Source organism: Oxyura jamaicensis, chromosome 6 (assembly GCF_011077185.1).
Source record: "Oxyura jamaicensis isolate SHBP4307 breed ruddy duck chromosome 6, BPBGC_Ojam_1.0, whole genome shotgun sequence".
NCBI lineage: Eukaryota > Metazoa > Chordata > Aves > Anseriformes > Anatidae > Oxyura > Oxyura jamaicensis.
The window spans coordinates 5,077,474-5,097,234 of record NC_048898.1 but is presented as its reverse complement, the minus strand read 5'-3'; positions in this window follow the sequence as shown (position 1 = coordinate 5,097,234).

Below are 19,761 nucleotides of genomic sequence, written 5' to 3'. Positions count from 1 at the left end.
TGCAGCTACTTGCATCTGAAGGAGAAAGGACTCCTCCTTTCTTTTCCTTAGATAATGACAGAAAAGGTGCGTCTCTGGTCAGGCTGTTAACTTTCATCAAAGAAATTAGGAGTACAGAAATCCTGCAGAAACTCATCAAGAAGAAAATAGTTGGGGGGAATTAATCTGTTACCTGACTTCAAGTTGGGTAAAACTGACAAAGGTAGTCTGCAGAGTTATTTATATTTTCATTAAGAAAACAAACAAAAACAAACAAAACAAAACAAAAAACCTCCAATCAGTAAGGCAGCACAGCAGTAATGTTGCAATGAGTAGTCTGTGTGCTATTTATGGCTCTTTTGGTTGGTAAATGATATGCCCCTTCTACTGCTTATATGTAGGCTCTGCTATTGTAATTTATGAGGAAAAGGAATTACCATGGAAATTGAAAAGGGGTAATTAGTATCAACAACTGAAAGCAATTATACTTGCAAAAGTAAGCTATTTGAAGAAGGTGTTTTTTTTTTTTTTTTTTTTTTTTTTTTTTTTTTTTTTTTCCTAAGTGATGGAATAATTTCAACCAGAAGAGGGCTACAAAACGTGGATGTCTCATGTTAGTTATCCTTTTCCCTACGTCCCAGAGCAATTGAGCCTAGCTGCAAAATTTAGATACAGACTTTTAATTCATGCCAAGCTGAGCCAGGTCTGCATCTGAAAATTAAATCACGCTTCATTTCTATGGTAAAATACCAACTAAACATGGAAAAAAAAATCATGAGTTAATCTATGGAAAACCTCTGGTTTAATTATTCTTTTCTGTTTTTTAATGTCTTTATTTTTGGAAACTTTTATTTTATTTTATTTTTACCCTTTATTGCTGTTGTTTGTTAGGTAAAGAAGTATTTCTGCTCATATACTGGACTTCTAAGGGGAAATGGGAAAATGAGTGGCAAGCAAGGAAAACAATCAAGAGCATACGTACATGAAACCTGAAACACTGAATAAAAAAGCCTGTGTAGGTGTTTTGTTTTATTTCAGGTTTGCCCTCACTTTCTGTTTGGGATTGGAAATAGGCTGAAATATAAAATAATAAAAAAAAAATAATAAAAAAATAATAAAAAAAGAAGTCTTAATGCAGCCGCACCAGGAAGTATGCAGTCTTATGCCTATATTGATGTTTTGCCCAGCAGTAGTTCCAGCGAGGGAGAATATTATGTTGATTCTTTGCCCATGTCACAACATTATTTTTACATTTTCTGTGCATTACAGAGTCCAAGTAATTTAATTTAAAATGGAGATGTAATGTTTTATTTATTTATTTTACTTTGCTTTGGGTATTATCTTTTGAAGTTTATACAACCAAGTGTAAGTGTTTTTCTTTCAGTAACTGAGGAAATGTTCCACTGAGAGGCCTTTTTGTGGAAAGCACAATTACGTGACCTATGGGCAGTCCCTCAGCATCGCTCCTGACCTCACCTTTTGTAAAACGGATAGTTGTGTCATATGATAGTCAGAGGCCATGCCATTTGTATTTTCCTTTTTATTGCTAGTGTGCTGCTTAAGTGTAGCTCATGGAGAGGTAGGTCGTGTAATTTGTCTTGGTGTATGGACGAGCAGCTTGTCAACAGATAGGTAGTGGTGGATTTGGCAGGGATTGCTTTAGTCCCTAATGCAGGTTTTCTTGGTTATGTGTATATTGAAACTCCAGTAAGTCTGTGTGGGTCCGAGCTGCCCCCAGCTCTGTCTCGGTTCTTTTTTTTTTTTTTTTTTTTTTTTTTTGTCTATCAGGTACCTGCAACTCCTTCTTCTGTGATGCTTTCCACTCAATGCCTGTATTTGAATTAATGCTGTTGTGCGTGTCTCTAATGGGAATGTGAAATAGAATTGGATGTTTGAACCCGCTCTCACTGAACACTTGCAGAGGCTCCAGTTGGTTGTGCAGCTGCGTTCTCGCAATGAAATTGAAAACATCCAAACATCCCTTTGTTGTTGGAGAACACAGTGTCAGTTTAGCATCCAGGAGCAGGGTGGGTCCCTCTGACTAGATACCACCAAACTGGGAGCTCATCCCAGGACAGAAATGAAATGGATCTGATGTTCTGTGGCTGCTCATTTGTAATCACCTTAAAGTGGTGTGCAAGTACCTTGAACTTCTTAGTTTAATACTTGGAAATACTCTGGAATAAAGGTAAGCTAACAACTCTCAAATTTTTGAAAGCTGCCTTCCAATCTTCTCTGTCACAGGTACTTTAACTTACTTGTTTTAGGATGGGAGAGTTAGGGGGTTAAAGGTGCAGGGAAATTTTCATGTAATGTTTTCTGTGATCTCTGGTGGCTTTGATCACAACCATGAGGTGACCTGGATACAACTGGCTTACCTAAATATTCTTCTTTTGGTTCTTCCTGTGCAGATGAGTAAAGGAAAATAACTAGGGCATGTCTGTCCATGGCTGAGCATCTTCATCCCTGCTCCAGCATAGCACTTAGAATGTCCCCAAATTGTTCAACACTGAAGTTAGAGGAGGCTGAATGTGATTGCAGTTCTTGTGCACAGCTGCCTGAAGTCTGGGATCATGGAGGGTGTTAAGCAAAATCTTTGCTTTAATTATTGTACAGGCAACTGTGCCCTAAGGGTGAATCATTCTTTTGAGAGGCCAGGCAATGTTTATTCTCTGATTTACTCAGGAGTTACCTCCGAGTATCCCTTTAATTTAGATCAGTGGCTTCAGAGGAGCCTTGTCATTAGATGATGCCTGGGAATGTGCTTTGCAGGCTGAAATGGGTGTTGCTACTTGGGAAAGCTGCCAGAATCTTTTAAATATTTAAAGTAGGGACAATAAGACTCATTGGAAGATCTCATGTGTTCTAAACACCATGAAATATTATGAGGTGCCAACTGAAAGAGGAGAAAGAGAGAGATTTTACCTTCAGCTGGGTTATTTGCTGAAAACATCAGGAAGTTGAAGATGAAAAGTCCCGTATGAAGAGATCACTCAGCCTAGGTAAAAGCCTGTTGCTTAGCAACTGTGTAAGGAAAATTTAACTTTCAACTACATTTTCCAGATCCCATTAGATGCAACAAATAAAATTAATTTTATCTTCAAAATGGAAAACAAAACCTTGCAGTGTAACCTCACAGTCATGTTATATATTTACACTTACGTCTAGGGAGCAAGGGGCATAGCAGAAATTAATTTATAATCTTTCTATCAACTGTTAGGGAAAATTTCAGTTCACTTTAAGTACTAGCTAAATATGTTTTCTAAGCTCACATCTTAGTGGAAAAAGAGGGCACTTACTTCTTAACTGTCGATCATAACAAAGATGATTTGAAGAGCACTCCTTTGATGGGTGCTGGACCAGATCCTTCCAGGAGATGAGGAGCCGCCTGCTGCTCTTAAAGGTTTGAGCACAAAAATAGCTTAGAGAAATATGGGTGTCTTGCGCTTGTATGATTTTGAAGTCCTCTTGTTATAGCTTTAGCAGTTCTAACTTACCTTTCAATGTCTGTAAGCTTCAAGGCCTTTGAATATGACTGTTTTGCCAGCTGGTGGAAGTCCATTGTGTGGTTCTGAAATATTAGAGATAGTTTAACTGTTGATCAACTGATGGTTTCTTTTTTCCCTTCTGAATTAATAGGTACTGTTTAGCAGGGCTGAAGATGGAACTTGCTGAAAGGGAACGCCTCAAATTTCCCTTTGCTTTACCTCCCTCTTTTTTTTTAATCTTTAAAAAAAAATTGTACTTGAACGTGTTCTCAAAGAGATGTTGCAATAAATACTCTCTGAGTCACCATTAAATGGGGTAACGGTAATGCAGATGTCCCAGTGAGGGATGTCATTCTTCTGAGCATCACTGCTGGATGAGGACTGCATTTCTACAGCTCTGTTAGTTTACATCCATGCTGGACCAACGCTGGGACATTTGGTATCTGAGTGGTACAAGAAGTGCGTTTTTTAGAGACAACTTTCCTTCTTCTGTCCAGAGATTTGTCTTCAGATCACAAACTGATGTCTTTACTGTAGATGAATTAATGCCTGAAACTGCATTTAAAAAGAAAGGTGGAGGGGAGGGACATGAGAATCTTGCTGTGGAGATGGGACTTCATCACAGAAAGCTGCTGTGAAACAAAAGATGAATTTAAACCTCACTTCACTCTAGGTGTCATTTTCAGCCATCTTTGAGCAAGACAAATGCTGCTGCATAAAAATGTGAAAACTAAGAAATAGCTCAATATTCTTAGTGTATATGCCAGTGTGAGCGTAATGCGCTCTTCTTGGAGGCTGGTCACTAGTGGCATCCCCCAGGGCTCAGTACTGGGGCCAGTTCTCTTTAATATCTTTATTGATGATCTGGACGAGGGGATCATGTGCACCCTCAGTAAGTTTGCAGGCGACACCAAGTTAGGTGTGTGTGTTGATCTGCTCGAGGGTAGGAAGGCTCTGCAGGAGGATCTGGATAGGCTGGGTTGATGGGCCGAGGCCAGCGGTATGAAGTTCAACAAGGCCAAGTGCCGGGTCCTGCACCTGGGGCACAACAACCCCAAACAGCGCTACAGGCTGGGAGATGAGGGGTGAGAAAGCTGCCTGGCAGAGAAGGACCTGGGAGTTTTGGTCAATACTTGGGTGAATATGAGCCAGCAGTGTGCTCAGGTGGCCAAGAAGGCCAGCAGCATCCTGGCTTGCATAAGAAGCAGTGTGGCCAGCAGGTCCAGGGAAGTGATTGTCCCCCTGTACTCGGCTCTGGTGAGGCCACACCTCGAGTACTGCATTCAGTTTTGGGCCCCTCGCTACAAGAAGGACATGCAGGTGCTCGAGCGAGTCCAGAGAAGGGCAACCAAGCTGGTGAAGGGTCTGGAGAACAAGTCTTAGGAGGAGCGGCTGAGGGAGCTGGGCTTGTTCAGCCTGGAGAAGAGGAGGCTCAGGGGTGACCTTATCGCATTCTACAGGTACCTGAAAGGAGGCTGTAGCGAGGTGGGGGTTGGTCTGTTCTCCCACGTGCCTGGTGACAGGACGAGGGGGAATGGGCTCAAGTTGCACCAGGGGAGGTTTAGGCTGGATATTAGGAAGAACTTTACTGAACAGGTTGTTAGTCACTGGAATGGGCTGCCCAGGGAAGTGGTGGAGTCACCATCCCTGGAGGTCTTTAAAAGATGTTCAGATGTAGAGCTTAGGGATATGGTTTAGTGGAGGACTTGTTAGCGTTAGGTCAGAGGTTGGACTTGGTGATCATGGAGGTCTCTTCCAACCTAGATGATTCTGTGATTCTGTAATTCATTACAGTATGGTGCAATTAGATGGTAGGGTTCAGTCAGCAGGCCATGCATATGAATTTAAGACAGTATTGCATTATCCCTTCAAATGAATTAAATGACAAACATCTCTCGGAAAAGTTAGTCTTAAATACCTCTGAAACAAACCTTGGGTTCTTGTTGTATGAAGTCACACTTGCAGTATATGTAGTTTTTCATCATGTTTTGCTCAGTTTCAAGAGCTGCTGGAGAACACTTAACAGCTGAGCAACAGAGATTTTTCTAGCTGGTGATATGAATGCTACATAGTCGTAAATCAGATTTTCAAAACCTACATTTATACAGTGAAGGTTGAAGTACAACCTAAAGATTTTTCCTGCACTCCTAGGACAAGTGTTTGAATGCTCTAGAAATGTCTTTTCTGTACAGGAACATAATGAAATAAGTGTTCATAAAGTATCTAAAAGATATATGAAAATGGTTAATGTTCTACTTTGAAAGTTTTTGTAGCATTGTTAAAAAGCAAAATATCATGCACTGCTCCCACAGTAATTTTTCCCAGCACAGATAGGACTTTGCTCACAGATGGTGAGAGCGAGCCTGAGATTTAGAGTTACAATTTCAATATGGAAAGTGAAAAATACAATCTGTGTGTGATGAGTGATTGCTTGAATGGGCCACTTGTATCCTACAGAAAGTGTGTTGCACAGCTGGCTTGATAATTAGGCATCTAATCTGAAGCTGGTTACAGAATTCCTATGAGGTGTCAAATCCTTCTGAAAGTTCCCGAGATCAAGATAGATGGCATCCGGAAACTAAGTATTCTGAATCCTGATGTGTTTCAGCGGTTACCACTGATTAAAAATACATATACACACACACACAAATTAAGAACTGAAAGCCAGATTGTGTCCCCAAGATCAGGTCAGTCAAACAAGGGACACAACTTTTCTACTTTTCCAGTGAGTTTCCAGTGTAGCACTTAACTCTTGGGCACATTACCACCCCTGAGCCCTGCTTGCTGCAGGGTGGAAATACTTTTATTACAGCATTTGGAAGTGGTCCTGCTGCTTCCCTTGATAGAAGCTGGTGACAAGGGCCAGAACCACACTCTTTCTCTGTTCTCTGGCTAAAGAAAGGATGAGTTGCAATTGGAACACCCCTGATGGGCTTGTTCTGTGAGTCAGAGGACTGGAGATCTGTAGAGTGAGGAGAGGGCTAGCAGGATAAAAAGGAAAAAAGGTAAGGACACCCTTAGTCCCAGAGCAGGGCTACCAGGCACGTTATCCTTGCTGGATAAGTTACTGGATAAGTAATACTTTATTAAAAAAGTGTTGGTATCAGTCTTGGATTGCTTTAATCATTGTTTTTAATTCCCTATGATTGGCTATAAAGATTTCCTTTTTCTTAGAGTACCAGAAATTCATTTATTTGTATGCTTGTTTTCTGAATTGTGCCCTTGTCATTGACACTAGATAGTTCAGTCCATTAGTTGAAAAAAACTTTGGTTATTTTTGCTGCCTTAACATCAAGACTGGCAGGTTTTGGTAATTTTATCTGGCCACTCAGTCTCTCACATTGGTGAAAGTACAACTGCTGCTCGCTTAATTCAGTGGTCAGTTACATGTTAATAAACACACGGTCATACAAGTACGTGTGCATGCATATAGTAAAAAAGAGACATTGAATGGGAACTCTCAGCTTTAAACGGTTGGTTGCAGCCTCAACTGGCAGTGCAGCTGGCATTGATGTGTGTTGAAGAGTACAGTCCGTGACACCAAGGCTGAGAAGCGTGTTCCTGTCCAATAGAAAAAACCTGCCTGCCAAGCACAATGTAAGCCCTGATGCACTGTAAGAGGCCATGTCCTAAATCCAAACTGACTTAATACATTGACACTTCTGGTTCAGTTAAGGTTAGTATATCGTGTTTCTATAGAGACAACTATTAAATCGGTCTGCTATAACTGGTCAGTCTTAATCTGGTTCAATTAACAGTTGTATCAGGGATAAATACAGTTCAGTGTGTAGAGCATAGTTTGTAAAATCAGAGGTTGTTTCAGAGCAAAAATCCATTATTATTTAACATGTACAACTGAAGAGATTTAGCATGCATTTTAATCTGTACCAGAGAGAGGCTGGTGAACTTGAGAGGTCCTTAGTGGTAACTTTGATGATTTTTTTCCTCTCAGAAGGGCTATTCCCATTCTCTTCTTCAGGAAGGTAGAGTCGCTGTGGCTGTTTGTGTCTCTCTTCCATGGTGAAGATGCTGTGGAGCTTCAACCCTTAAGCAAAATTTACAGCTCCAGCATTTCACTCTGCAGTGACTTGAATTTAATCTTAAAATTTAGCAACTCTTCAGGGAACAATTAAAATTTTCATAATACTCATTCGCTAAAACTTTTATCAACATTTGCACAGGGTACTGTTTAAGAACAGTTCCTTCAGGAAATGTTTTTAGGCTGCCTATTTTTGAAGTCATTTTCAAGTTGTGCACTTAAAGGAAATTATTTTTGTTATCGCCTAGCTGAATGCAGCAACACAAAGGAAAGCAGCTTGAATTGCTTGGACTTCGCAGCTACCTAGCCTCAGTCAGACTGCACTACCTCACTGGCTTTCTTTACGTTCTCTTTTAGATTTGTTGTTACCATTATCCCAGGCATACGCTGTCCTGGTGTGATTGGGAGTGGCTGCTGAGTCTCTCTATTGCATAATGTGATGGGGCAGCATGCTGCTCCTGATGGGATAGAGGACAGTTCCTTACCTGTATGTAAGGAATTTATCTAAGCCATATCAGAAACTCCGTGTGTATTTGATTATGTGCACAGAGAAACGTGTGTTCTCTGTGCATCTGTCCTCTGGGGTGTGAGAGACTGAGATGTCAGCGATGGGGCTGATGAACAAGAGCTCTGGGTGATGGGGTCTGCTGCTACCCGCTGCCAGCTAGGTAGTTCCTTGATGTAGTGGTTGATGATTTAGTCTTGATCAACTGCGGTTTGAGCTATTTTGTAACTATGCTCTGTCATTTTTAAGTGGATGTGTTTAATGAGGTTTAAGTGAATCTGGCTGCAGTGTGTGGTGGAAAGCCAGTACTCTTCCCCATGCTCAAAGCTAGTTGTGTACACAGGAAAGGTGCCATTTTGTTTACATGGGGTGTCTTCATAGCTATTACTTGTCTGGTTATTCACATCTCTGTGCAATCAGTATAGGAAAATAACAGGTGCTTCTCAGTGAGGGAGACCTGATGGGGTGCATCCTACAGAGACTTGGTCTTTTGAGTGTGGCGTAGTGGGAAAAATCAAGGGAGTCCAAATAATTGCCCCTTAGTAACAGCTCTGACTTTGGAACTGAGTCCTGAAAAGATCATCCCTGATTTGCAGTTTCTGCATCTTCCTCTTGTTAGCGATCAAATCAGACTATCAATATTTAGTGCTTTCAAGTTTCTACGGATAATTATGTTTTACAGCTTTTATTTATGTAAGTCTCAAGAAGAGCTTCATTGTATTTGAGTAAGTTTTTCTCTTATTTGTCTGAGACCAATCAGGAAGACAGAACTGTGCTTTCATTCTTTTCCTTCCTAATTTATCATCTCTATTTTTATCTTTTCCACCAGTTTCCATTAATTACTTTCTTGGCTATAGAGAACTGTGATGAGCTTTTAGTGAAAAATCTGAAACTGGGGACAGCATTTAATCAAAACATTTGTATATTGAACCTAATTTCCTTGATTTTACTTATTCATTTAGATGCTTAATATAGGAGTTTAAGTGATAAGCGTTAATAGTAAAAGCAAATGCTCACAGGGAGCGTTCTGCTGGGTCCCACAGTTCTTGTCTTGGGTTAATAATATTTCATTAATTTTATTTGAGATCCTATGTGACAGCATAATTATGATATAATAAGACTTAGCTAGGTGGCATAAAATTATTGCCAGTAAAGCCTCAAAGACAAGGTCACTTAGAGTACAAGTAGTCTTCAAAATGATGTTTCTAGAACCAAGTGTTCCATCCATGGGAAAAATAAAACAAGTAACATTTTAATTTTTGACACTACTTCTAGCAGCAGTAAAGCAGTTCACCAAAATCTCTCTAAAGCACTTTAAAAAGCCATTGGTGTTAATTTAGAATTCATTTTTGTTTATGCAGGGCTATGTTAAAAATCAATTTCGTGGATACAAAGCTGGGAATTAAAAAAGCAATAACAGTTCTTCAATCATCTATTGCATTTGATAGGGCAGCTTTAAATTTGCTTCCCCGAAAAACAAAGCTGAATGCTCTGATCCTTTTTATGGGATCTAGATACAGAGTTGCTTAGCACAGGTGCCTTTAGATAATAGTGTACGTTATGTAGTCTTTGCTATTTCTAGATTGTTGCCCAAAATATTTTCTTAACTAGTTTATTTCTATTTTACAAACCACTCTTAAAAGCTTGTGTGGGGCCTCCCATCAATCCCTGTGTAAAGAGAACTCCTAAAATAAAGACGAGGTTTTACTCATCCCCATTATGCAAAAAAGAAAAAGGTCCCTCTAGGGACTTCTTGACCATCAAATGCATTTGGCAAGACAGCCAGTAAAACCATTAGGATATTTGACGTGTGTTTCATTTATATTCTGGAAGGAGCAGCAAGATGGGTCCTGTGACTAAAGCAGATCTGGGAGGCAGATGTATGTAACCTTGAAGAGGTCACTTAAACACCATCCTGCCTTGTGAACACATGGGCACTGTTCCTGATGCCACTGGGCTCCACAAAGGTCCTGAGCAGTTGCTGGTGATGATGCGAGTCGCTGGAGTTAATGACATACGAAGTCATAGAATCATAGAATCATAGAATATCCTGAGTTGGAAGGGACCCTTAAGGATCATCAAGTCCAACTCTTGACACCGCACAGGTCTACCCAAAAGTTCAGACCATGTGACTAAGTCATAGAATCATAGAATATCCCGAGTTGGAAGGGACCCATAAGGATCATCAAGTCCAACTTCTGGCACTGCACAGGTCTACCCAAAAGTTTAGACCATGTGACTAAGTGCACAGTCCAATCTCTTCTTGAATTCAGACAGGCTGGGTGCAGTGACTACTTCCCTGGGGGGCCTGTTCCAGTGTGCAACCACCCTCTCGGTGAAGAACCTCCTCCTGACGTCGAGCCTAAACTTCCCCTGCCTCAGCTTAACCCTGTTCCCGCAGGTCCTATCACTGGTGTTTATGGGTGGTCACCTGCCTCTCCACTCCCCCTCGTGAGGAAATTGTAGACCGCGATGAGGTCCCCCCTCAGCCTCCTCTTCTCCAGGCAGAACAGGCCCAGTGACCTCAGGCGCTCCTCATAAGTCTTCCCCTCCAGGCCCTTCACCATCTTCGTCGCCCTCCTCTGGACACTCTCCAACAGTTTCATGTCCTTTTTATACTGTGGTGCCCAGAACTGCACACAGTACTCGAGGTGAGGCCGCACCAGCGCAGAGTAGAGTGGGACGACCACTTCCCTCAACCGACTAGCAATGCCGTGCTTGATGCATCCCAGGATACAGTTGGCACTCCTGGCTGCCAGGGCACGCTGCTGGCTCGTATTCAGCTTGCTGTCAACCACAACCCCCAGATCCCTTTCTGTGGGGCTGTTCTCCAGCGTCTCGTCGTCCAGTCTGTACATATAGCCAGGGTTACCCCATCCTGGGTGCAGGACCCGGCACTTGCTCTTGTTCAGTTTCATGTGGTTAGTGATCTCCCAGCTCTCCAACCTGTCCAGATCTCTCTGCAAGGCCTTTCCACTCTCATCTGAGTCCACAACTCCTCCAAGTTTGGTGTTGTCGGCAATTTTGCTCAAAACACCTTCTAGTCCTATGTCCAAATCATTTATAAAGACATTGAAGAGGACTGGCCCTAAAATGGAGCCTTGAGGGACCCACTGGTGACCATCTGCCAGCCAGATGTGGCCCCGTTTACCACAACTCTTTGAGCCCTGCCTGTCAGCCAATTGCTCACCGATCGGATGATGTTTTTGTTTAGTTGTATGCTGGACATTTTGTCCAGTAGGATCCTATGGGAAACTGTCAAAAGCCTTGCTGAAGTCCAAAAAGATCACTTCAGCTGGTTTCCCTTGGTCAACTAGCCGGGTGATCTTAGTATAAAAGGAAATCAAATTTGTTAGGCAGGACCTACCCTTCATGAACCCATGTTGGCTGGGACCAATGACTGCATTGTCCCCCAGGTGCGCTTCAGTAGCCTCAAGGATCATCTTCTCCATAATTTTACCAGGCACTGACGTGAGACTGACAGGCCTGTAATTGCTTGGGTCTTCTTTCTGACCCTTCTTGAAAATTGGCACAACATTTGCCAGCTTCCAGTCTACCGGGACCTCTCCAGATGCCCAAGATCGCTGAAAAATAATTGAGAGAGGTCCCGCGATGATGTCAGCCAGCTCTTTAAGCATCCTGGGATGAATCCCATCTGAACCCATGGACTTGTGGGACAGGTGTGCACACGTTTAGGGGCGGTTGGGAGTTTGTCATTCCCAACCAGTTTGTCATCATGGTCCTCCAGCTCAGGGCACCCTGGGTCCCAAAGCCCATCATCAGCGTTGAAGACAGAGGCGAAGAAGGCATTAAACGTCTCTGCTTTGCCTGCATCATCTGTGAAGAGACCTTCCCCATCAAGCAGCGGACCTATGTTTTCTTTGGTTCTCCTTTTTCTGTTCACATATCTAAAAAAAACTTTTTTATTGTCTCCCACAGACATGGCCAGCTTCAACTCTAGTTGGGCTTTGGCCACACAGATTTTCTCCCTACAAACACGAACAGCATCCCTGTATTCCTTCCTCATTGCCTGACCCTCCTTCCAGCAGCCATACACTTTCTTTTTTTGCCTAAGCTCCAGTAGAAGATCCCTGGTCAGCCATGCCAGCCTCCTGCCCAGCCTGCCTGACTTCTGATATTTTGGAATTGCCCGATCTCGTGCTTTTAGGAGGCAGTGCTTAAAGATTGACCAGCACTGATGGATGCCAATGTCTTCAAAAGCAGTTTCCCAGGGCACCTTGCTGACTAGTTCCCCTAGCCCTTTAGGTAGTCAACCGCAAGTCTGGCCTGTGCCTTTCTCCATATCAGCTTCTTCACCTATTGAAAGAAAGCCTGCTTTGCTGCCTGCATCAAGGGAGTTTAATCAACGGCTTGTTTCTGTGCAGTGCCTGGAGACCCCAGGATGTACTCTACAGCATTGCCAGAGATTTGCCCTTGATGCTTCTAGAAAATAAAATAAATTTGAAAGATTTTTTTTTTAATTGCAATTTGATTTTTGTAATGTCCTTCAAACAAAAAAGGGATATTTATGCCCATTTTCTGACACTCAGATGTGTTTCAGTAGACCTCCTGTCTTCTTGCATGACAGCACTATTGTCTTTGGTCAAGAGCAATTCTGATAAGATCTTTGTAAACTGCCTCGTATATATTTGTTTGTATATCTCTCTGTATAGATATGTTTATTTTATGGTTTATCAACTGAGCTGTCTCTGGAGCTAGGTAATAGCTAGATTTTTGTTTGTTTTGTTTCTTACTGCTTTAAAAACAATGCTAGTCATGGTTGTACAGCAGTAGTGTATTCCACTTCACTGTTTTTTGCCTATTCTTTAAAATTCTAACTGGTTTAAGTTCTATATAACTCTCTCCCCTTCTAGTTGCAATATTTTGTTTAATCTTTGCATGTGACACTTCACACATGAAACTACCTTATTAGAAATGAAAAGTAGAGAAAGGTAACTGAGGTAACTCACGTGTGACATGGCCATTCTGTTCGCTTTGTCTGATCTGTTTTGATGTGATTATGTCCGTAGCCTGGGAGAAAACCATCCAGGCCACAAGTGGAATGTGGATCTTTACTAACAAGGAGGTAATCATTTATCTTTTTGAGCTTGTTGACTTTTTAAATTATTTTTTTGTTGTTGTTCTTGAGCTTGATTGTACACTTCACCTAGAAATTTTTGAAGTATAATTGTGTGATTCATTAATATTTGATGACTTTAAAAAATATCTTTGAAAAAGAGAAGGCCTATATTCTTGTAAACAGTGAAGAATTCAAGGCAAGCAGGCAACATCTTTCCTATTCCACACCAGACAATGAATTACCCTTGTAATTTTCCTTTCCTGATCCTGAACTGACAGTAATTCTGTGCAGGGATAGAAAATGTTAAGTGGTGGGGATCATTCAGTGCAACCACAGTTATTAGTGCCCTGAAAGAGGCCAAAAGTTGCCAAAACATGAGACCTGGTTTACTTTGACTCTTACTGTGGCTTAGTTTTGATTCTTACTGTGGTTGATGTGGCCTTAATTCTTACCCTGGCGTACTGTCAGGTCTGTACAGTCATTTAAACAATTTTTAACTATTCCTGATTTCCTACTGTTGACATGCAAAAGTGAAAACACTTTATTGCAAACCCTTCCCCTCAACCCTAAGAAAGAAAAACAACCAAGCTACAAAACAGCTTTGCAGGCAGTGTAAGACCTAATCTCTTGGAAGGAAGCAGGAACCGTATTTGCCATTATCACCATAGAAAGAGCCAGCTGATTTCTTTACCTTTAGGTTTGTTTCTACCCTTTGTGGCCAAGTCCATGTTCAACTGTTATTTGCTTTAATTTTTATTAATGAGGACTTCCTAAATAACTAGAAAAAGGTGGTAATGTAGGGAATGAGCTTATTTGTGTTCATGATCTTTGCAATTTAATTGGAATTATGATAACCATCCTAACTCTAATTATGAATACTGGTTTAAGGTTCCTTTTGCTTTTACTTATTTGCATACAAATTGCATTCTAACAAGGTTTTATCACTCTGCATTTTTAAATGAAATTTTATTTTAAAAGTTTAATGCCTATGCACTTCTTTTTCAACAAGATTTCGATCAATATACTGAGGTTATAGGATCTGCTCTCTAATGGACTCCAAAATGTTTCAACGGGTCTTCTTTCAAAGGGAAAAAGCACAAAATAAACTTGGAGCTTCATTTATGTGTAAATGTCAAGGCTGTGTTATTTTATGCCTTTGCAGGCTGGACTTAGAGCAGCATTAAGGCCAGTGCTGCAGAGATGAGTAGCTGTTGTTTCAGTCCCACACTGACCGTGAGAGAGCACAGCACTGGGAGCCCAGTAGCAAGTACCACTGAAGGAAGCTCTGGATAGTCCACTGTGCTTTCTGGGTTTGACTTGTGTGTCTCACTGCCAGCTCAGCTCTTTTAATTCCAAAGGACAAGTTTGTCCCTAAAGGGGTCAAAATAAGCTCTGTTGTGCTCACTATCCCATCTGCATGCAACAGTGGCCATAAGTAGATATGCAAGAACAAGTGAAAACATGTTAAGTACATATTTCCACCCTTCAGCTTCTTGAATCTCTGGGGACGTCCTGAGCTTGATATGGTTTTGCTCTATTTACCAGCCCTCATTGGGTGCATTTTCTGTAACCTTGAACCTTTGCAAGCTTTTGGCAACTACCAATTATTTTCTTACGGAGTTCTACACCTTTTTATATTCACTGTGTGCAGTGACATTCCTTCTTGCTTGTTTTGCACCTACCATTCAGATTAATGAAGGCAGGCTATATTGAGTTGTTTGTTCACTTTTTTCACGTGCCTGTTGACCACCCAGCAGAGCTTAGTTTTATGGAGCTGAGCTTTCCATTTCAAACACCGTGGTAAAAACTTGGGTTGTGGTCGTGTTTATTTGGGTGTCCGCTAGCTATAACCTGTATCACAGTTGCTACAGTTTTCTTGGTACAGAATAGCTTTGTGATTTCTTTGATTCTAAACTGGTCTCTATTTTATATTTGTTAGAGAACTGACACCTTCTGGTATGTAGCAAGGTGATTTAAGCAAGTGGGCTACTGACTTAGCAAATCAGCTTTTGTAGGTTTGGCTTCATCTGAATACTGAGGTGAGTGAATACCTCTTAGTGCTAGTGGTTTTGTGGTTCGTTTTGTCCACTTAACTCTACATCTTATCCTGTAGTCACTTCAGTTCCAGACAGATCTCTCCAGTTCCTTCCAGGATGAACACTAATAACAAAAATATTTGGTCAGCCTTTCCTGTGGCACCCCCTGTTCCTTGAGTGCTCTTTTGTGTCCAGGTCAATTTTTAGTCTTAATATGAGACCTTGGATGCTTCTGATGGAAAAGGATTTAGTAATAGTGTTTATTTTTTGCTTAGCCACTTCGTGGAGTTTCTGTCTTACTGTGTTTTCACATTTAGTGTACCAGAGATTAGAATCCTTTGTATTTTCTTGATTTGGACAGTTTTTTTAAGCCTGTCATCTTGCTTCTAATAATCCCTTACTGTGCTGTTCAGTTACTTGGGCTTCCCTCTACCTGTTCCCAGCATCTCTCAGGCCATGGCCTGGTGACTCCAGCATGCTGCCCTTCAGCAGTCATTGCCACTCCCTCCCAGCTTTCAAATCTCTTAAATGTTGTTTCCAACGGCTTTTTAATACGTGTCTTCATTTTTGTGTAATCTGCTTTCTGGAAATTGTGCATCATTTGTGTGTGTTTGTTTGTTTTAATATGTTTATTTCATTTTCGTTACTCCTGCAGGGGACTGCCTTTAACCATGTTGTGGTCACTTCTGCAGTGATGCTTTCTATTTGTACCATTCTGATCAGCCTCGACCTACCTAGAACTGAGGAGGGACTTAGGTCTTGCACGGTTATTGGCAGCACCAAGTGTCTTCTCTGCTACCTGTCATAGTGTGATGTTGGCCTAGTTTCTGACAGTGGCTGAGCCCCCACCCCTGGCCCCTTGATAATTTGTTTCCTGCCCTTTCTGATCTCTCCTGGCATATTGCAGTTGGTGTAGCTGCCCTGTTCAGCTGAAAAGTAAAACAGATCCAATGCTGTATTGCTCTTCTTTTGGCAAGACATTCATTTTAAGGCATGGGGATTAAATGTAACTTGCTGCGATGATTAATGTGTAATTTGATTTGTCTCTGACCTCTCCTGAGCACATACTATGCCACAGGTAGCTGAGTTTGCTATCTTCTTGTTTTGTTTGTTTGTAGCACTTGAAGTTTTCAGAATATTGTATGTGATTGCAGCTGATCTTCGCAAGTTTAAAACCACGGACCAGACACAAGCCATTTCAAGCTTGGCTCTGAAATGCACAGGCATGTTGAAAATACTGGCAGTTACCAGCTCTCAGCAGTCAGTGTGCTATTTCTGGAAGGAAAGGCAAGACAAATATGAATGCAGCTGCTCTGTGTAAAGTTGCTTCCCTCTCACCCTGCCATCTTTTCCTCAAGAGGTATGTTTGTCTGTTGTCAAAAGGTGCAAGGAAGTAGATTAATGGTGGTGGTAATTTAGCAAAACCTCAAATAAACGCTTCCATATATCACATCTGCTACCCTTTAGCACTAGGATAGGATATGTATGGACCAACCCTCTTAGGCTAATCTAGTTGCAACAGTGCTTCATATCTTCATACAAATATATTTTAAATTACAAAATACAATGGTGCTTGGCATAAATGAATTTCCGAAGACTAAATATGTAGGCACCACCAGTTGTGTGCGGAAGGGTTTTTCAAGCTGATTCCTTTTAGTATTATCCGTGCTACTATTGTAATGGGTTATCTTCCAAATATATTCCCATTTTAAAGCTTAACTGTTGTCTTTCAGTTCTTTATAACTGAATGTGAAGTCATTTTGTATCAAGAGATTTAGGTTATGGGCTGTAGTAATGGAACTGTCTTTTTTTCAATTTAGCAAAATACCATTAAGAATTAATTTATGGCCAGGCTACATTACTGAATCATAGAGGTATGGAGGAATGTTACACTCTGGGTATTCTTTCCAACAAAGTTCTAAAGATAATTTTTAAAGTACAGACGCTTTCTTCCTTCATTGCGCTGTGACTCGTATATATAAATATGATTTAGGGAGCATGTTTTTACTGGAGATGCTGAGGTAGCAAAATGTACAATTACAGATAACACTCAACGATGTGAAGCTGTGTGTGTAGTGGATGCAATTTTGCATTGCATAAGCAGCAAATGGAACAAAGGGTGATTATTTTAAAATGAAATAAATAAAATCCTACCATCCTTTAGTACAAATGTCAGTTCACGGGAGGTAATTCTGCCTGACTGAAGGTAAAAGGTTTAAAAAATAAACACTGAAAGGGAGGGGATGGGGGCAAACAAGTGCATAAGGTACCTACCCTAGACTGAAATGAAAATGTTGTGTAGTAAAAAGTTTTGTTTAGTAGTAAAGGTGTGTTATGTAAGTTCCTGATGTTTTTAATAGCTTGTCAACAGATACCTTTCATTCATGGGTTTCTCACACGTTTCATACATAAAAAACCCTCTCAGCACGGAGGGAATAAAGAATACCTTAAAATCTAAGCATTGATGCAATACAGTGACCTAACTCCAGTAGCACTAAATGATAGCATGGTTGGCTGAGAATGGGGAAGACTCTGTCTCCTTCCACCATTTGGAAAAAAGGATTTCAATCAGGTTATTCATATATTAGCTGATACTATGTTGTAGATATTTTTATGTAGAACTTTAGCCAAGGGACTTGATCATGGTAAGAGAAACTAGGTTGGTATACATTAGGACCAATTGAACTCAGGTTCAGTTACACTTTCTGATTAGATAATAGTTCTTTTGTGATTTTGAAAAACATTTGAGAGATAAATACTTGCACAGAGTAGGACTTTACTTTGGAAAGGTCCCGTTCAAAACATGATAGAGAGATGCCTAAATGGAAAAGGGATAGAATAATAAAGCTACAAACATTGGAAAGGGTCTGAAAATGAAAGAATGCAAAAATAGATATTATAAATAGGGAAATGTGTGCTCTTATTACCCTTTAGTGCAAACTGACTTGTTGGAGGTAAAGAAGAAGGAAATTACTGTAGAGCTTCTGAGAGTTCAGCTCCTTCCATTTATTCATTCATGATACAAACTTGAAATGGGAACTTCTTCAAGAGTTCCAGCAGCCACCCCTGAAGCCAAGGCAGCAGTGAGGCAGAGGCAGCGCCTCCCTCCTCTGCACTGTGCTGCTGTGCTGCTTCTGCAGAGAGGAGGACTTGGAGCCCTTCTGTCTGCGTTCACTGCTATGTGCAAAACTGCCCTGCTCTTCTGCCAGGGATTAAAAATATTCCCTGGAGTGCTTTGTTCATTTTAAAAGATAAATCCATAATCTGTAAGTCTTTGTTCTTTCTTCAAATGCCCTGTGACTTTTGTAACTTCATGCATGTGAGGTACCTGTAAAATGCTGGGTAATGGAAATCCTGGTTTACCTAAACACGTAAACAGTGCTTTGGGTGCTGGGTAATGGCGTACACTATTTTCAGCTCAAGTCATTTACTAATGGCAAGGTTTCTGCCTAGCACATATTGGCTCCTGAAGCCCAAGAAACTAGGCTGATTTATGTTCAGTACCTGGCCCCTTGCTGCTGTTTCAAATCCTTTTTGCTGTGGATTGTGATCTGGATGTTAATTTATCAAACTTGGGATTTGCGGGGTCACAGTGTTACAGCCAAGCTAAAAGAGTCTCGTAAAGAAGGGTACATTCATCTTGTGGCTGCATGTAAATATTCTGAGTTGCTGTAGCTTTAGCTAAATGACTCTATTATTTCATTAATCATTTTGTGAGGATTTCTCTGCTGGTGTTGTCTCTTCTCGAGGACAGACAAACATTCACTACTTCTGTGATCAATAAACGAGTTATTGGAAAGTATAGCACTTCTAAACGAAAGTAGTAACATTTCTGTCTGCTGCTTTTCTTGGCTGCCTTCTGTGAGATAGTGTCTGCAGGTGAAAAGAAAAGGCCAGGGTAAAAGAGCTGCCCAAAATACAGACTTGTGGGATTTGAGAAATCTATTTTAAAAAATACATTGAGCTTGGGCCTAACGTCTTACAAGCTGTAAGCTGTGATTTTCTCTTGTTTCTTTAAGCTCTCAGGGTAGTGATTCTTTGCAGCATAGTTAACACAGGCTGTCCAGGGGCATCCAGCTTCTCCAGCTGCAAAGAGCTGCCCCACAGCCCTCAGGGCTGTGCAAGGACAAGGCTGTTGGTGGGGAAGGGCAAGTGCCTGGTGTGACACCTTCCTCGTGATTCTGCTGTGCTGCTCCTGCCTTCCCTTGTGTCAGAGGCTTGCCAAGAGAGCAAGTGGGCAGGGAGCAGGTACTCTGGTATTACGAGTATGGACAGAAGCCGAGCAAAACATCTCTCCACATCTGACCAGCATGTGATTCTTCTGGAGCTGGTAACTTCTGCACCCCTAAATCACAGGACAGCTGCTGCTTCTTGCCTGCCTGCAGAGAGGGTTTCCCAGGGCAGTTAAGGCTGTATGAATAACTAGCTGTGCTAGCAGTGTGTATGTGTGCATATATATATATATATATAATGTATATATATATAACTTAAATAAAGCTGGCTTAGCTCCTGGCAGCTACCGAAATGCAAACTCAACAGCTGTCCATTGTGCCTAGTTACTCATACAGCCACGACAATCCTGGTTTTGATCTGCTAACTGCATGCTGAGAACAACTGCAACTGCTTTATTCCCC